Source organism: Antechinus flavipes, chromosome 4 (assembly GCF_016432865.1).
Source record: "Antechinus flavipes isolate AdamAnt ecotype Samford, QLD, Australia chromosome 4, AdamAnt_v2, whole genome shotgun sequence".
NCBI classification, from domain to species: domain Eukaryota; kingdom Metazoa; phylum Chordata; class Mammalia; order Dasyuromorphia; family Dasyuridae; genus Antechinus; species Antechinus flavipes.
Genome location: NC_067401.1, coordinates 248,350,805 through 248,369,088, shown reverse-complemented (window position 1 = coordinate 248,369,088; position 18,284 = coordinate 248,350,805). Strand labels below are relative to the sequence as shown.

General features: G+C 34.2%; 1 long non-coding RNA gene across 2 annotated transcripts; it reads left to right on the top strand.

The window, feature by feature from the left end:
* Window positions 1-1,681: 1,681 nt before the first annotated feature.
* Window positions 1,682-10,564, top strand: LOC127561931 (uncharacterized). 2 transcript variants are annotated; one of them, XR_007953572.1, is made up of 4 exons: window positions 1,682-2,259; window positions 3,939-4,018; window positions 7,158-7,260; window positions 10,360-10,564. It is a non-coding gene; the product is annotated as an uncharacterized LOC127561931 (long non-coding RNA). The 2 variants fall into 2 exon arrangements; XR_007953571.1 differs by having other exon boundaries at window positions 1,683-2,259; window positions 7,161-7,260.
* The last annotated feature ends 7,720 nt before the right edge of the window (window positions 10,565-18,284 follow it).

Genomic DNA, 18,284 nt, shown 5'->3' with positions numbered 1-18,284 from the left:
TCCAAAGTCAGTTTTCTAACACTAAAAAGAGATCATTTTCTCCTCCTCACCCAGCTAACTTAGGCTTTGCACATTAAAGATACTTTATAAATGGATGTTGACTAAATAACCACATTTTGTATTTCTAAGTCTGTTTAGCAAAGGCCCTCAGTAAGGAGACTTCCCCCAAGGGATTAAGGAGTGCTAATGCTCTTCAAATTAACCCATTTCTGCTTCCTTAAAGCTTGAGTTCCCAATGTAGTAGAGACCAGTTAAGGACAGAAATTAATCAGTAGTTTGGAGGTTGTAAGCCAAAAGCTGAATGTTGGATATATTGTAGGAGGGATACTTGCTTAGATACTATATAGTCTACGTGACTACTTGAAGCTCCTTCTAACTCTGAGGTAGGATGTTTAATTGGGCATATTTGCCTTCAGAGGAATTATGTTTTGTGGAGCCAATCTGAAGCCTTTGGAGAATGAGACAAAATAACTTTATCTCTTCCTCATGTGATTGTCACTAACACTTTTGATGAAGCCAGATGTTCCCTTTATGAAATTACATTTTTTGAAAATTGGGGTAAATTCTCCCTTTAATTGTGTCTGTATCTTCTTTCTGTATATACATAAAAGTTCTATTCATTTGACTAAAATAAACACATTTTTGAATGATGGGATAATGGGAATTAGGTTAAAACAATATATAGACATATGGAGTAATTTAGATAATACAAGATTCAAGGTTGAGAGGTAAAGGAAATCTTGGAGATCACTTGTTCTTATTCCTTCATTTAATGAGTAAGGAAGCTAAAGCTCAGAGTCAATTAATTGGGATTTTAATCCAGAAATAGAATTGGTTCTGAAGGGAACACAAGTTCAAATCCTATTTTTTATGCTTTCTGTCTAAATAATCTTGAATAAGTTATTTAATCACTTCAGTTGAGATTTCTCAGCTATCAAATAAAGGGTTGAACTATAAGACTTGGGTTTGTGCCACTTTCACTTCAAAATATCATATATTTTCTAGTGTGCCATACTCCCTCCTAGTGACCGAAAAAATTCTGAAGACAGAGTTGAGCAGTAGGTACAGGTACTGGTTTAAAAATGGCAAATGCATTAGAATCATTTGGAATCTGGATTGTTAAAGACTAGAAAAAAACAATCTTGGAATACTGGGCAGGGGGGGGGGGGGGAGAAGATTGCTTTTAAGTATTAGACCTGGATTCAAATCCCATCACTGTTCTTTATTACTTGTGGAATTTTGGGTAAATCATTTAACCTCTCTTGGTCTTAATTCCTCATCTATAAAATGAAAAGTAAGATGAGGTGGCCTGTAAGGTCCCAGAATGTATGAACATGAGTGTTCAGTTCAGCGCTTTGCCTTTTGCATTTCAGGTTTCACACAATTTCTGTTCTCTCTCTCCCCTGCCCATGAGGGGATTGTATAGTATGGTGGAAAGAATATAGCATTTGGAGTATGTGAGTCATAGATGTGGGACTGGAAGAGAACCTAGAAACCATCTGAGCTTACAACTCATTTTACAATTGAGAAAACTGAAGTTCCAGTTAAATAAATTGTTCCAGAACACACAGGTGATAAACATTAGAGGCAGTGTTTTTCAAACAGGCACACCTGTAATTTCTATTGATTTGCAAAAAACAAAAAACAAAACAAAACAAAAAAAAAACTTGGTGTCTATAGGTTAAAGAAATAGCTATCTTGGGGGATGGGGAAGTGGAAATAGTTGGCTGCATATAAGGAAACTTATTGGTGAACTCATAATTGTTTAATATGATGGAATTAAATTTAACCTCAGGCAGATATTAAAAATACTTGATTAAAATAAATCAAATTTCTGGGAAATAGGAGTGTGTTGGGGAAGGAGGACAAGGTAAGTAAGGTTTGACTGGATGGGGGTGATAGAATATAAATTAAAACAGCTGTGTATAACTTTGCCCTAAAAGGCAGGGGGATGGAAGGTATAAAAAGCAGAGAAGAAAAGAAAGATTACTAGAAGCTATTTTAGGAAAGAAGATTATTTTATAGTAGAAAGTTGTTTTAGAAAGACTATTTTAGCAGAAAACGGGTTTTATGCAAAAAAGAAGAGAGATTTAAATAGAGGCTGATTGCCTCAAGAACTGGACTAGGTAATTGAGGCCCTGTGGCTTTCAATAATTTAAAATCTGAGATGCTTGAAACTAGGGAGAAGGATTGATTGGAGACAGTATATATGTTTGCTTTGGGGGACCCAAGCTTTTTGTTTGTGTTTTCCTCCACTTGGTAAGTAAATCTTGGTTTTATCATGTGTTCTTAAAAACAAACATTGTTGGAGTATTTCCCTTGAAAATATAGCTCTTGTTATTTTTGCTTGCCTGAAGTAAAGCAATGATTTTAAAGAGGAAAAAAAAAATGAGTTCAAGGCATGGGGCCAGACTGTGAAAAGGCAAAGGTCATCCTTTGTCTTGATATTTGGTTCCTACTTAGGCTATATGGATTCCACTAATAAATTACTGTTATTATCCTTGGTCTCTTCCTCTTCTGAGAGATTGATTTCAGACCTTCAGAGTGTTCCAGCTGGTCCAAGGACCAGAAGCTTTTGAGAACTCTGGTCTAATAGGCAAATTTCAGAATTGTAGGAAGAGGGGTTAAAGAAAAATTCCTTGGCTTTAAGAAAACAAAGGAAATCTTAATGGGCAGAGTTAGAATTTTTATTGTTCCAACAAATTATTTTTAATTGTCCCTTGCATCAATGTAAGCCTGACAAGTGATTAAAAAAAAATTCAGGGCAACTGTGATGATGCATATCTGTGAGACTTTTTGAATGTCATTCTGTTATCTTTGCGTGGTTTATTGATATTGGAAGAAAAATACTTTTTCTGTGGAATCTTGTAGATCGATCTTTAGCACTATTTAACCTAATATAGTCAAGGAGCTGTTTTTTTTTTTGAAAGATTATTCATATAGATAACCTGATAATATGAATGCCTTGCTTTTAAATGCTTTTGACCAATTTAATGCTGCCTTCTCCTGGTTGATGACCAGAGGAGGCAAAAACTAATAGTAGAATAAATTAATGAATAAAAGGTGCCCCCTTCCTTGACTAAAAGGAAAGGAAAATAATAATGATGATGATAGCTAGCATGTGTATATAGCATTTACTACACCCTAAATGCTGCAATTATTATCTCATTTGATCCTCGCAACAAATATGGGACTTAGATGTTATCATCTCAATTTTACAGATGAGGAAATAGACAAACAAAAGTTAAATGTCTTACCCAAGGTCTCACAGACAGCAAATGTCTGAGGCCAGATTTGAACTAGAATCTTCCTCACTCCTTGACCAATATATTATTCCACTGTGCTATTTCACTTCCCTTCTACTCCCAGATAAATAAAGCCTGATTATTCTGTAAGGAAAGTTGGGGAGTGGGGAGAGGTGTGCTATTTTTTTCCTATGATATTCTATACTTCTATTTTCTAGAAGTAGTGTGACATAGTACATAGGATGATGAGTTGGGAAGCTCTGGGTTTAAATCTCACTTATGAATCATGTAAACATTGGTAAGATTCTAATCTTTAATGATTGATTCCTTCACATGGAAAATAGAGATGACAACATTACCTATAGAATCCATCTTTCAAAGTTTTGAGATCAAATGAAAATGTCTACCAAGCCTTGTGGATTGTAAGGCACTATATAAACACTAGTTAATTAGAATACTGCTGCTGTAGAAATGAGTTTAATATTTTTTTTTTCTAGCCAGGATTCTGACTTTTCTTCTTAGAGAATTGGTAGCAAATTCTCACTTTCTGTAGAAAGTTAATGAAAGCTCACCTATTCTTTCTTCATATTTGTTATCAAGGATGCCCTTTATGTACATGCACCATGCTTTTATTTTTTAGTTTTTGAGGTGAAAGGACATTTACTGGATTTAAAAATATTTTTTAAATTGCAGCATTTATCATGCTATACAAGAAAAATTGGATCAAAAGGGGAAAAAAGAGAAAAAAAGAAGCAAACAAACAACAATAAAAGGTGAAAATACTATGTATATGATCTACATTCACTCCTCACAGTTCTCTCTGGATGCAGATTGCTCTCTATCACAAGTCTATTGGAATTGATCTGAATCACCTCTTTGATGAAAAGAGCCAAATTCATCATAGGAGATAATTACATAATCTTGTTACTGTGTACTCCTGGTTCTACTCACTTCATTTAGCATCAGTTCATGTAGTTTCTTCAAACCTTTCTGAAATCATCCTGCTGATCATTTCTTATAGAACAATAATATTCCATTACATTCAAATACCATGACTTATTCAGCCATTCTCCAGATGATGGGCATCCACTCAATTTCCACTTTCTTGCCACTACAAAAAGGTTTGCTGTAATTTTGCACATGTGGGTCCTTTTTCCTTTTTTTGATCGTTTTGGGATACAGACCCAGTAGAGACACTTACAAGCATCATTCTTAAAAATATTTTTATAAAAATGAGAAAATAAACAGCTGTTGACATTCTCTAATTCCTACTCCACCTTAATTTTTTATTTTGATAATAGCACTCATAATTTCTACTTGCTCCTTCCCTTTGATTATCTTTAGATGATCCTTTAATGCTTTCAAAATTGTGACTTTCATTATGTGTTTCTTTCATTTATATTTGGTCTAATCTAACTAATGTACTTCTCTCCTTATATACATTTTTAGGTATTTAATTGGTAGATTCAACATATGGTAGTTTTCCTATTGTTGCTTTTAGAAAATCTTAAAGACTTTGCTATTCTCCAGATCTGGTTTTGCTGGATTTCATAGCAAGCTTGTAAAAGGCTTGTTTTCTCCTCATGGTTTCTACCTTTCCATTTTGGGAGAGGTACTTCTTCAGTATATAATAATGTTGAGGATATGGATTTTCTTAAATCTAACCCTTGTAAAGGTAAACCAAATGTTTTATTTCCAAAGTTGGTCTCTGGATTGTTTTGTTTTTATTTTTTTAGACCTTTTAATTGTGGAGAGCATTTTGCTTGGACTTTTTCAAATCTATTTTTGAAGTCTATTTGATTAAACATGTGTTGGAACTCTTCTAACTGTACAACACATATTATCCATTTACTTATGTCCTTTACTTCCTCTAGGAAATGGTTTTATTTGTAATTATATGCTTGGCAAACCTTTAGCCTTCTTTCATTTAGATTGTTTTTGTGATCACAAATATACAGATAGTATTTAGCCCTTCTGGCGATTGTCACCTCCTTAAAAAAACAATTTTAAGTATCCTCATTCTTCTGGCAACCAGTAAATGATATTAAAGTGGTATTTAGTAAAAATTGTAGATATTGGTACTGAGTTTCTACGAACCCATTAACTCTTCTGAAGTCACTAGCTTGTTGGCAAAAGAACTGTAGTTATAGTGAATTTTACATTTGGAAATACTTTCATATTTCTGCAACTCCAGTTTTCTCATCTGTAAGTTAGGGATATTAATAGCATCTACCTCCCAAAGTTGTTAAAAATCAAATGAGATGATAGCATGTAACATACTTTGCAAACATTCAGGTGTGATATAATGTATTTTGTCATTGATAAATAAGATCAGAAAAGCTAGTTTAAAAATACTTTTCAAAAGACCTAAAGTTGAAAAGATGTATTAGTTTAAAAGTATAGACTTACATGTAATAGATTTTAAAGCTACCATACTTTAAAAAAAAATTATTCCAATTCTATCTCTCTCTTACAATTGGGTGTCTGTGGGCTTATATCATCAAAATATAAAAGTCCTTCTGACTGCTTCAAATGGTGGGGATGGATTATATGTAGTTCTGAGTGAATATCATTGTGTTTAGACTAGAGACATTATCACACATAAGAAAATTAATGTAAATATTAGCTAACTAGCTTTGTTATTTTAAAGTAAAATGTTGTGTTGACTACAAAGATTTCCACTAATAGAAAACTAGAATTGTATGATATCTGAGTCTTTGATAAGAATGGAGGGAGAAGAGGGTTCAAGTAAAAGGAGAGTGTTAATTTCTTCACTAAGGACTCTTCTAGCTCTCAAACTATGACACTAAGATTTGCTGGTTATGAAACCAAATTCTGCTTAAAATATTAAAATGAATTAAAAATACTGTTATAACATCTTTTAAGTAGATGTATTTAATATAGTGAATGTGGGTTGTATCATCTGGAATTTGATCTTTATGTATTCACCTGTTCAATGTAAATTAGAACATTTCTGTTTTTGTAACAAACTGACGAAATGATTGCAAGAGTCAAGTACTGAACTTAATGTTCTAACCTAAATTTACTAGTAAAAGAAATGGATTAAGATATAAGAAAATTAGACATTTGAGTTCTCTAATTTAGAGAAGCTATTTGTATCACGTATGGTTTTCTGGAGTCTTTTTCTGTTTTGTTGTTGTGTAATAACAAAAAAGAACGTAAGATGGCAGTAAGTGATTGCAGACTATTTTCCATCAGCTAGTCCGATTCTAGTGAATCTGCTACAGAATTGTAACAAATATCATTGATTAACCAATGAAAAATGAGGTTGCTGAACATCGGAGATAATGCTTTGTACCTACCATTTTTTTTCTTTTTTTGATGCCCTTAAATTCTTTGTCACCAAGTTTCTAAGGAGTTCTTGGTTCTCTTTATCTCCATCTTCTATGTACAAAGGCATATGTATGTACATAAAAGATAGGGGGTTTTTATATAATTTTATATATTATATACACACATATTAATATATATTATTAATATTGATATGTATTACCCCTATATATGTGTGTTATACACATATATATTTACACATTTGTATGTATATATTAATGGGAACAAATATGTATACATACATACTCAAATATATAATATATTTTATATAACTATATACATTTTCTTATGTGACAGAATGTAAGCTCTTTAAGAGTGGAGATTGGTTTTTATTTTTGTCTTATCTCCTCAGATTCTAGCATAGTGCCTGGCTATACAGCAGATGCATGACAAATGCTCATTTAAAAATATACCTTGCCATTCTTCAATCTCTCTGTTTATTACTATTCTCTTCTCCCCCTTATGCCTCTGATGTTATGACCATTAGATAAGATATTAAATTCCTTTTTTAAAAAAAGATTTTTAGAATCCTAAGAAAAATAAGGATTTTTGTTTATCTAGCAGGTTCCTAGAAGATTTAGAATGGCCATGAAATCATGTTTTCAAAGTCTATCAGATTGGCACTATCCATCAATAAAAATTCATCAGTAAGAATCATTAAAAGGTAGGTTTGTTTTTGTTTGCTTTTTAAAAAATTGTTTAAATTCTTCTCCCCCAGCCCCCCCAAAAAAACCCTCAACAGCAGCAACACCAAAAAAACCCAAACACTTCCACATAACTAAAAAACTATTGAATAATAAATTCTTAGAGACTACTATTATAATGATATATTCAAACTTTTTCAAGATTCAGGGATAACCCTTTTGAGAATTGTACTTCCTTGTTGACCACTATAGTCCCTGAGGTTCCATCTGCTCACAATAAATGACAGTTCTGGTTCTTAACTATAAACATTTAGTTAATAAGCCAAAGAGATGCTAATATTATAGATTTTGTACGAAAACAAAGAAAATGACATTGTGCTTAAGGAGGGAGAATTTGATAGTGTCTTACAACTTAAAACAAGATTAATAGCCTCGAGTAACTGGGTCAAAACCACTTTTTTTTTTCCTTTGTCTCTTTGCTTTACAATCTCTCTTCCCCTCCCCCCCACCTTGCCTCCCAAGCTGTTTTATTATTTGTGATCTAATTTCTTGAAGTGTACTTCTCCTTCTCTTCCTTGGAATTGCTCAGGGACTGGTTGATATTTAACATGCACTGCTGAATGCTGTCTGGAAACTGGCTGTCTCTCCACAGAGGTTTGGAGAAGATGCCTTCCATTTTGGCATCTGCTGGGCTGACTGAATAAAAGTTTTTTTTTCCCTTTTTACTGTTGCTTACTGACCCCAAAAGATAATTTTGAATGAATACTGGCCCTCAGAGCCTGGGTTCCACAACAATATCAGAGCAAATAATAAAATATATCACAGCATAGCTATAGCTAGATATATCTATCTATAAATATAGGTGTGTATATATATGTGTGTATACATATTCCCAGATAACACTTTCCTACCAATAGATTCTATATCAATGTTGTATCAGGCAAACACATAGGAAGCTGGCAGTGAAACATAACTCTAGACTGTAAAAGTCAGTTTTTCTGAACACTGAGAAACATCTGTTCTACAACAATTATTTTGCTTGTAGTTCAAAAACTGTTATTTAACATTCTTTATTTGGGTAATTCTCTCCTTGAACTTGCATATGGACTTTATTAACACTTTCAAGTAACTGTCACCCTTTAAAGGGCATTTAGTGTTAGATCTTGACGTGAAAGCTTTTCTCCAAGTCAGAGAAGATAAAACTCTACAAATTGGCAATCTCTAAACGAGATAGCCCAATCAATTCACTCATTTGCATATTGCACCATTAAGTGAAAATGGAACAGGTAGCAAGTTACATCCTACATAATATGAAAACATTTGTGAATTTTCCTCTGATTTCTTGAACCAGAGATAACAGATTAACCCTTTTTGAAAAGCATTACCTTTCTTCAATTATAGATATTCAATGTTGTCTTACAGCAAAATTCCTTCATCTTTTTTTGTGTGTGAGTGTTGTGGTCATCTTTGTCAGTTTGAAGTCTATGGACCCTTTTAAAGGATGTTTTTTAAATATTTAGAATAAAATGCATAGGATTACCACAGAGATGAATTGCATTCAAATATAGTTATCAATATACCAAAAAAAAAAAATCAAGTTCTTAGCTGCTTCAGAAAAATAACTGTTGCTGGACTTGATCAATGAAGTCAGTTCTCTCCAAATAATCAAGAATAACTAAATTGAAGCCTTTTATCACTGGAAAGCTTTTAATGATCATATCTCTATTGAGCACCATTCCAGTACCCACTTCCCACTTTGTTTCCTTCCATCAATGTTTCTTTCTCAGAATTTTTTTCCGGTGCTGTTGTTTCCCTGATGCCTTTCTGATCACTGATTTAAAAGGGTATTCTGAGTCTGCTTACTGATTTAGATGAATGTACTGACTGATTTATATTTCAAATAGGGTATATCCTCAAAATTCGACTCAAGCCCATTTAAAAAATACCCAAGATTATCATTTTTTTTTAGTTTTATTCTTTTTGATCATAAAACATCTATATAAAAATTAGAGAAGAGCACCAGTTATGCTTTCTAGCTCTGGAATTTTCAATAACATAGCTGTTGTTGACTTTGAAATGATTTCTTTGGCTCATATTTTTCTTCCTTCTTTCCTTTTTTTTTTTTTTTTTTTTTAAGATTTTTCTCTGACTTTCTTAAAAGAGTAGATTGTTCCCAAACTCCATCTTATTGACAGAATCAAGTTCTCAAATCTATATTACTCAACATTTTTTCAAAACAGTCTAAAATATTATCTGGTTTTTCAGACAGATCAGTATTGCATATCAAAATATGTATTTCTAATTGTATTAGACATCAAAATGTTCATCAATAACTATATCCCACATCATTTGGTAAAAGTTTCAGTGAATTTTGAAATTTTTAAAATATAAAAATACACACTATTTTCCAATTTGCTTACAAAAACTATTTCTATATGATTTACTAAGCAAATTTCAATAAAAACATTTTCATGATTGGTAGATGGGATTTAAAAATAACTATCACGACTCAGTAAGCATGGGGAATGATGCATGTTAAGTTCTGGCTAAATATCAGTATCAATTGAACTTTCAACAACTTAAAGGTCTAGTTTTATCACAATTTTAAATTGACATCTTAAAATATAACAAAGCACATTCAATAGCATTGTTATTCCTCCTTCGTTCCCAAAGAGGATCATTACATCAGAAATGTGATGTTATGACATGCACTTGGATTTAAGTGAGGGAAGGCTGTGTAAGACCTCACCTTCCCTTCTAAAGCCATTTAGGTCCAGTGACCAGATATAGATCAAGGTGGGCTCTGGATGAAATAGGAGACCTTGGCATTTTTAGTTTTTTTTTTTTTTTTTTTTTAATTAAAAAAAAGTAAAAGTATCTATTTTACTGATTTTTTTTTTTTACCATTAGTAAAATTATTTCAAAGATTTAATTTCTTTCTAATCCTTTGATTTCCATTTTGTATAATCTTTGTGAAATATAGTAGTAAATGTATAAAACACATTTTTTTGAGAGTAAGTGGTCAAGACTTTTTTTCTGATAGAGGTCTCTAAACTTTCGGACCATGTACTGCTATCTTAAATGACCTGTAAGATTTTTTTTTCTCTTCCATTTAACAGGTTGCCTCAAACATGTCTTCCTTCTAAGAAGTGTTATGCATAACTTCCCAAGCATATTTCAGCCTTGAATCACCTCTTTTAGAGTCTCCTTTTCTATCCTAACTTTTGTGTTGGGGTACCTGTGTATCTTCTCACCAATCCTCCCTGAAATTAAAAATACAAATCAGAAACATCAGAAAATGAATAAAACTGAGTTTCCCAACAATTTATTGATAAGATAGTTGACCTCTTCAGAAATATCCTAAATAGGGTGTATGTTACATTAAGGGAAGATTAACACTTCTGGAGAGAGGGCTTGCTAACCACTTTCAGAGATACTCTCCCACCTCATGTTGCCCAACTCTCACCTATGACTCCAAGAAGTTGTCCAAGATGTCCAGACGCCCACTTCCTGATAAACCATCTCTGCAGATGGGCTAACTCTGTAAACCCTTTGAGTTGGGGGGGAGGGTATCCTTTCCAAGCATGTGAAGATTTCTCCCAGCAGAGGAGAACAATTCTTCATAATGACTATGAAGGAGGATGAATCAAGTGATGTGGAGACTTATCTGTTTAGACATGTAAGACATCAAGGGATTCAATGCATCCTGGGCTATTGCTAGTCTCTTCATTTAAGACTGATTTGTGCAACTGTTGAAAGCTTGTAGCTTGAAAGTCATAACTTCATCTGTGATGTCATTAGCCTTTTTCAAAAATGAAGGGTGAAACCATCCTAAATACTGAGAGCTTCTTTCTGCAATGTTTCAAGGACTTTATTACCAAGCCTACCAGATATTTGCAAATTATAATTGGAGACTTCTTTGGATGAAAGTTTTGATTTTTGTTCCCTTTTTTTTTTTTTCCCCTTAGGATATGGGCTATCCCTTCATGTATAGTTTAAGGAATTTTTGTCTGAGTAGAAGTGGCCATGGTCTGGTCTGGATTGAGTCATTGTGGATTGAAGGCTAACTTGTCTCTTCTGTTAATACCAAGAGAATTTGATATTCCATCTCCCACCATCCTGTTTAATAGTCATGGTGAAGGAAGGAGGAATAATCTGCTACTCAGAAGTAAACTTCACCCAATCACCCATAAAAGAGCAGCCTATCCCCATTTTGAGTAGCTACAACATTTGAAATTCTTGGATTTATTGCAGTCAAGCTTAGAGAAATCTGATCTATCCTTGGGGACTGAATACAATTTCTAGAATTCTATTGCTTATGGAACTGTAGTAGAATAGGGAGCACTGAGCATAAAGAGCAGGAACAAAAGTGTTTGTGCAATTTTTCTCCCTTAATTTTCTCTCATTGAATTGAAAAAATGGATTTTTGCAGCTTAATTTATATTAAATGCATCAATGGTAATGCTGTGCTTGCTTGTATTCAAAATAGCAGGACTCAAGCACTCTCCCCCTTAGTCTTAAGAGGATTAGGTTCAGTATTCATTGACTTTCAGTAAAAAGGGAGCATTTAGAACAGATAATGCAAAGAATTGAAAATATAAGCACTTTATTGTCCCTATATTAAAAGCAGATGAAAACTGGAGAAAGAAGATTTCTTCAAGCAATCCCAAGGATACTGTAAGCTTTAGAAAACTAAAGAGGCTATTCTAGGAAAAGGTATAGAGCTGAACAGAGGCTAGCTTCTTTTGTTGTGTTGTTATTCAGTTCTCTCGGTCAAGGAAATGCAAGATACTAGAGCTCTTAAAACATTAAATGGTGTAAACATGGTTTTTAAAGCAGTGATTCTGTAGCTTTGCATTTAAGAAGTAGAGCCATTATAATTACCTACTTAAGTATTTACTATATACTAGATAACTAGGTACTCCTACTGTTGTGCTTTGGTTATTAGTGTTTTTCTCTATTTTGCTTAGCTCACTTAAAGATAAGTACTACTTCTTTGTCATGAATATTTTGCCACTAGTAAAATCTTTCCTAGAATTATTAATGTTTCATAAAAATTTTTCTGGCTTCTCTGGACTTCTCATGGGGATAACTAAATTTCCTAGCTCCCCCCCTTGCTTTTTTTTTTTTTTTTTTTTTTTTTTTTTTTTTTTGAGAAGGAAAGATTTATCAGGCCTAAATTGTATGTGTGTGGTTTTCTTTCTTTCTTATTTATTTATTTAAGTTCAGAAATACTTATTTGTGTTAGTTTTAAGGAAACTCCCAGAGTCAAAACCATAAAAATGGATTTATGAACTAGAATGCCAATTTATTAATTTATAGGAAGATAGTTTTAGAGAAGAAACTGGTCCCAGAAATTCCCATAATGTACTTGTTCAGAGTGATTCACTACAAAGAACAAATCAGTGGCTAGGAGATCATAAAATTAGAACAAAGAAACTAAATGTTGATAAGGGATTCTTTTGTGGATTTATAATTTAAGCTAGGAATATCCCCTTCTGAAGACCTGGGCCCTGCTGTTTTAGAATAAAGGTACTTTATCTTCTGGTGGGTATTGGAGATAAACAGAAAAATTCTTAATTTCTAACTCTGATCATGTGTGCCCTCAAGCACCAACTATTACTTGTTAACTCTTTCCCCTGATTCTGACTTGTTAGACAGCAGGGACGTTTTTAAATTAACTACTTCCTCACTATCTTGAACCTCAAAGTAAACTATTTCTAAATCAATGTCAACAACCCTTATGGGGCTCATTTCAGAAGAAAAATATGCTTGTCCAGATTGAGGACTCTTGATTCTTTCTAATCATTTGACTTTACCAAGATTTTGTCAGAATCTTTTCCCACTGGGGAAGCCAAGACTGAATGGAGATTTTATCATTAAACATTAGTGGGAAGGAGGAGCCATAGGAGCAGAATGAAGATAGACTTCAGTATCCCTGAAGCATCAGAGGCATGTGTTGTCCTTCCATGTGTGTACATTGACCTTACATGCCCCCAACCTGCATGTCTCCATATTTTTATATGTATACTTGTTTAAGATACATTCCTCCTATTCACCGCCCCTCCCCCTCCAAAAAAAAAAAATAAATTCCCTCTGTCCATTCTCAGTGTTTTGATTTGTTGGAGGATATATTCTGGGTTTGTGAGTGAAATGTCTTATTGCTCATGTGACTGATCTAGACACTAGATGATGGTGTTGAGATTGGAAACCCTGAAAGTTTGGGCTCACAGACCAGCATCACAAGGTATCTCAGAAGAATTTGTAGGCTTGAACCTACAATCTTAGTCAAGGGGCAAAGGGGCAAAGCACAAAGATTATTGTAATTATGCCATTACAAACTGGCTGAATTCCAAAAGAAATTAGCAACCAACTTTCTATTATTGGCATGATAATTCTATGGCCCAGAGGAGTAATTTCCAGAAATTGACTATTACTGACCAAGAGATTATCTGACAGTCAGCAATGAACTGAGGAGTGGCTCCAGAACTTGGTTCTCATCAACAAGATTCAGTCAGCAATGAATTGAGGACTAGTCTATTCAGAATTGGACACATTGGGTATGGATATATATTTTAAAGAGAGATCTTCTATCTGTATCCAGATTAGATCGGTTCTTTCTCCAGGTATGGATAAGATTTTTCATTATAAGTCCTTCAGTAGTTCAGCATTCACTTTTATAAAACCTTGTGTTTTCAATTTTTCTCCCTCACTTTTCCATAGTCAGCAAATAATCCAATGTTAAACATGTGCAGTTCTGTTGGAGACAGGAAACAATAATAAGGAAGGGGGACAGTTCTATATGTATTCTCACATTTATCATGTTGCACACGAAAAATCAAATCAAAAGGGGAAAATGAGAGAACAAAAGCAAACCAAAAAAAAAAAAAAAGATGAAAATACTATGTTGTATTCTGCATTCAGTCCCCATAATCCCCTCTCCAGAAACAAATGGCTCTCTCCATCATAAGTCTGTTGGAATTGGCCTGGATCACCTCATTGTTGAAAAGAGCCATGTCCATCACAGTTGATAATCACAAAATCTTCTTGTTGCTGTGTACAATGTTTTCTTGGGATACAATAGATACCATTAATGGAATAGATGAAAGACAAGTTCCTCAATGGAACTCACAATTATTATCCAATGGAAAGGGAGTAACCCATAAGGGTTGGAGTATGCTCTTATCTGGGAAGGAATTAACATCCTAAATGAATTAGCTGTGAGCAAGAGGAGTGGGATTGAGAAGCATAGTGGTATAAGGGGAGATACCATGAGGCAGAATGCTTTGGTGGATTGATCCAAAGGAGGGCAACCACTATGGGATTCACTATAAATAGATTTTTATAGGGGAAAATTTAACCTTGGAGACCTTGCATACTTCAAAAGGTCCAGAAGATTCTGGAGTTGTTGTAGTCCTTTGCTACTTGGATCAGAATGTAATGTCGTTGAATCAGAAAAAGGCACTGTTTGCACTGGGATTCAAGGACAGATGAATGCAAATTCATCATGCTTAAGGGCAACTTAAATATTTCATGAATGGAAGAAAAAGACTTCTAGCAATCAGGGAGTTATGAATTATGCCTTTGTTCTTTAAGCTTCAGTGTATTTTCCTTTGTATTCCTTGTATACTTATGTGAGAGGCTTTTAGAAGAATATAAGCTTAGCAATATGCTGTTTAACCTATTTACTTGGGACTACAGATAAATATATAAATATATATGCCTATATATATATATGTATGTATGGATGGTTTGTACATCAAATTTGTGGGTATCACAAAGCTAAGTGGGATAGCTAATGAAGCAGATGAACCTTAACAGGCTACCAGATTGTTGATTCTAATATGATGAAATTCAGCATGCATATATAAAATATTGCACTTGGGGTACGTAAATCAAGTTCATAACTCGGAAATGAAGGAGTTACATATAGAAGTTTTGGAAAAGATCCTGGAGTTTTAGCGGACAGCAAGCTCAGGATGAATCAACAATGTGATGTTAGTCAAAACAACTAAATCCAAACTAGAATTGTGTTAAAAAGGACATAGTTTATAGGAATAGAAAGATGATAGTCCCACTATACGCCACATTCATCAGAACTCATCTGTAATATTTTGTTTAGTATTGGGTACTGTAGTTTAAGAAAGATAAACTGGAGCATGTTGAGAAGGAATAAGCATACTCATGGACTTTAAATTCATAACATGTGAAATGGTCAAAGGAAGTAGGCATATATGAGCTGGAGAAAAGAAGACTAAAGGGAATTCATGATAATTGTGTTCAAGTATTTGAACAGGTGTTACATTAAGGATTGATTAGACTTGTTCTATTTGTTTTTAAGAGGATGGAACCAGGAACAGTTAGTATAAGTTGTAAACAGGAAAACAAGTTTGCTGTCAGCAAAAATTTCTCAATGATTAGAATTCTCAAGAAGTGCAATGAGTTGCTACAAGAAGTAGTGGATTTGCTTTCCTTAGATGTCTTCAAGCAGAGGTTGGAAATCTACTTGTTGATGTTATAGTGGGAATTCCTTTGGTTTACTGAATAGATTAAATGACTGCTGAAGTCTCTTCCACTAGCAAATTTTGTGATTCTGTGAATTTTAAATGCCTTTCATGAACCAGGCAGAGTGGAAACTATGCCTATTGAATCATTGATATAAGCATTTGGCAATTAAGTTATTTGCCTGTAAACAACAGAATAGCCAGAGTTCCCAAGTTCTTGTAGTTTTGCTCTTAATTTAAGATATTCTTTTATGAACAAATCAATAAAATAGAAGAAATGTGAAGTTTATGGAGGGTCATGCAGAGGGTATCTCAGGACTCTATTTTGGGTCATTTGAGCTTGGTTAGGACAGAGAATAATGGAGGCAATTATATGGGGAATCAATTGTGAGATTAGCCCCAAGTTGCTAACAAGGAAGAGTTGGGGAAAATGAGACCCGAGAATGGGTTATATAAATAGAGAGAATGCAAAGACAATTCAAGAGTGAGATATGGGGGCAGAGGAAGGTGACCAGAGTGTATTAGGAAAGCCTTATGCAATACTTGAGAAAGAGATGAGAAAATTCCTTTTAAATATGGGGGCTCAAGATGGTGCAGTAAAGGTAGGGATTCTCCTGAACTCTCCAGGTACCTTTAAATACATGACATTAAACATATTTTAGAAGGTCAGAACCCACAAAAAGACAGTGGAACAGTATTCCAGCTGAAGGCAGGTTGGAAGGAGAGATCCTGTTGCATCAGGGTGATCTGGAACCCAATTGTGGTACATGCTGTGCTAGCACAACCAGGACCTTTGGAAACCAGAAGTGGCAGCAATCTCCCCTCAGTCTATAGAGGCTGAGGGAAACTCAGTAAGAAAGTCTTGGTAACTAGGGTGTGAGGCTTTGGGAGCCACTGAATCAACAGCAGTGACAGCATCACTGCCACCACAGCAGCAACCACGGAAGTGACAGTGTTGGCTGAGATCTTAGCACATAGACAAGGGGGCTGAAAGAGCTGGGCAAGGAGAGTGCAGGGGCAATCTGGTATTTTGATAGTTGCTTTGCCTATACTCGGATCTGGGTAGTAATGCTAACTCATATATAGGTCCCTAGAAGAATCTCTGAAAACAGCTGTACAAAACTCTTGAAGGTTGGGACATTATATCCTCCACTTGGAACTAGAACTCTAACAGAGAGTTAAAAGGTAATTAATGGGCTGGGGAAATGAGTAAACAGCAGAAAAAGATTCTGACCATAGAAAGTTACTATTGTGACAAGAAAGATCAAAATACATGCTTGAAGATAATGACAAAGCCATAGCTCCTACATCCAAAGCCTGTGAAAAAAATGAGAATTTGTCTCGGGCTATGGAAGAGCTCAAAAGAGATTTTAAATATGGAGGCCCATTTGCTCAAAGGCACAAAAGTGGGAGAACAGCAAGTTTTGCTTATTGACCATGTGTCTTTAGAGTTTTGTTTTAGAAAACATTGTTATTCTACTAGACTATGCTTCTAACTCAGTCTTATTAGAATTGCTATATATTCTTGAAAAAGAAACTATAAACTATTCTTTTAAAATATAATAGAATTCTATTATAATGGTAGCATTGAAGAGATGTGAATAAGCACCCTAGGGAAATCATGTTATATTAGGCTTTTGACATGCTGGAGGTGTGTAAGAAGGCATATTTTATCTTTGCTATATTTGAATCTATGTAATGTAATGAATTGTGTTAAAATTGACTTAAAAAAAAAGGTTTAAATATTACCAAAGTAGGCTAGTTTCCTCTGCTTCCAAGTGATCTAAATTAGTTAAGTTTTACTCTTTGGATTCTTTATCCTCCTAAACTGAAGATAGATCTATTCTGTCTACTACACTAAGATTCCGAGGAATAGTAGTACCATGTAAGGGAAGTTCTAGCTAAATTTTTGACCAATTCTTCTAGTTGCCCCTCTTTTTCAGAGTGAAAGATGCTTTTCTCTTAAAAGCGTACAGCCCAGCTTGAAGATCAATTGTTCTTTTAGTTGTAATAATCTTATAATTCTTCAGAATGTTTCCAACCTGTTTTCAGGGTTTAGATATCTCTCTAAAAGGCAGAATAATGTAGTAAGGATGGTGATGATGTTTACTCCTGTTTCTTATGCAAGGGTAAAATTTTGTTCTGCTTCCTCCTTGCAATCTTTGTCTATACTATAAATGTTTAATTGCTATGTTTGGATTAGCTTCTTTTATTCTAGTTCAGCCTATTTTGTATTTTATGAACGCTCCTTACCTTTCTCATACCATTGTATGTCCTGTATACATTTCTGCCCTCTTCTTCCCTATGAAGAGGTTATATATTTGCCTTATGACAGTCCTCTGGCATAAGGGAGTTCTGGGGATTAAAGAATTCCTTTTTCTAGGATTGCGCTTGCAATGCGCACGCCTCTACTGGAGGTGCAACTGTCAAAAAAGAACATCTCTCTATAGGAACTGGTTTATTTTTAAGGAAAGGCCCATGAATCGGCCAGAGACACTGGGGGAAACAAACTTAAGAGATTAATTTACCATGAATAATAT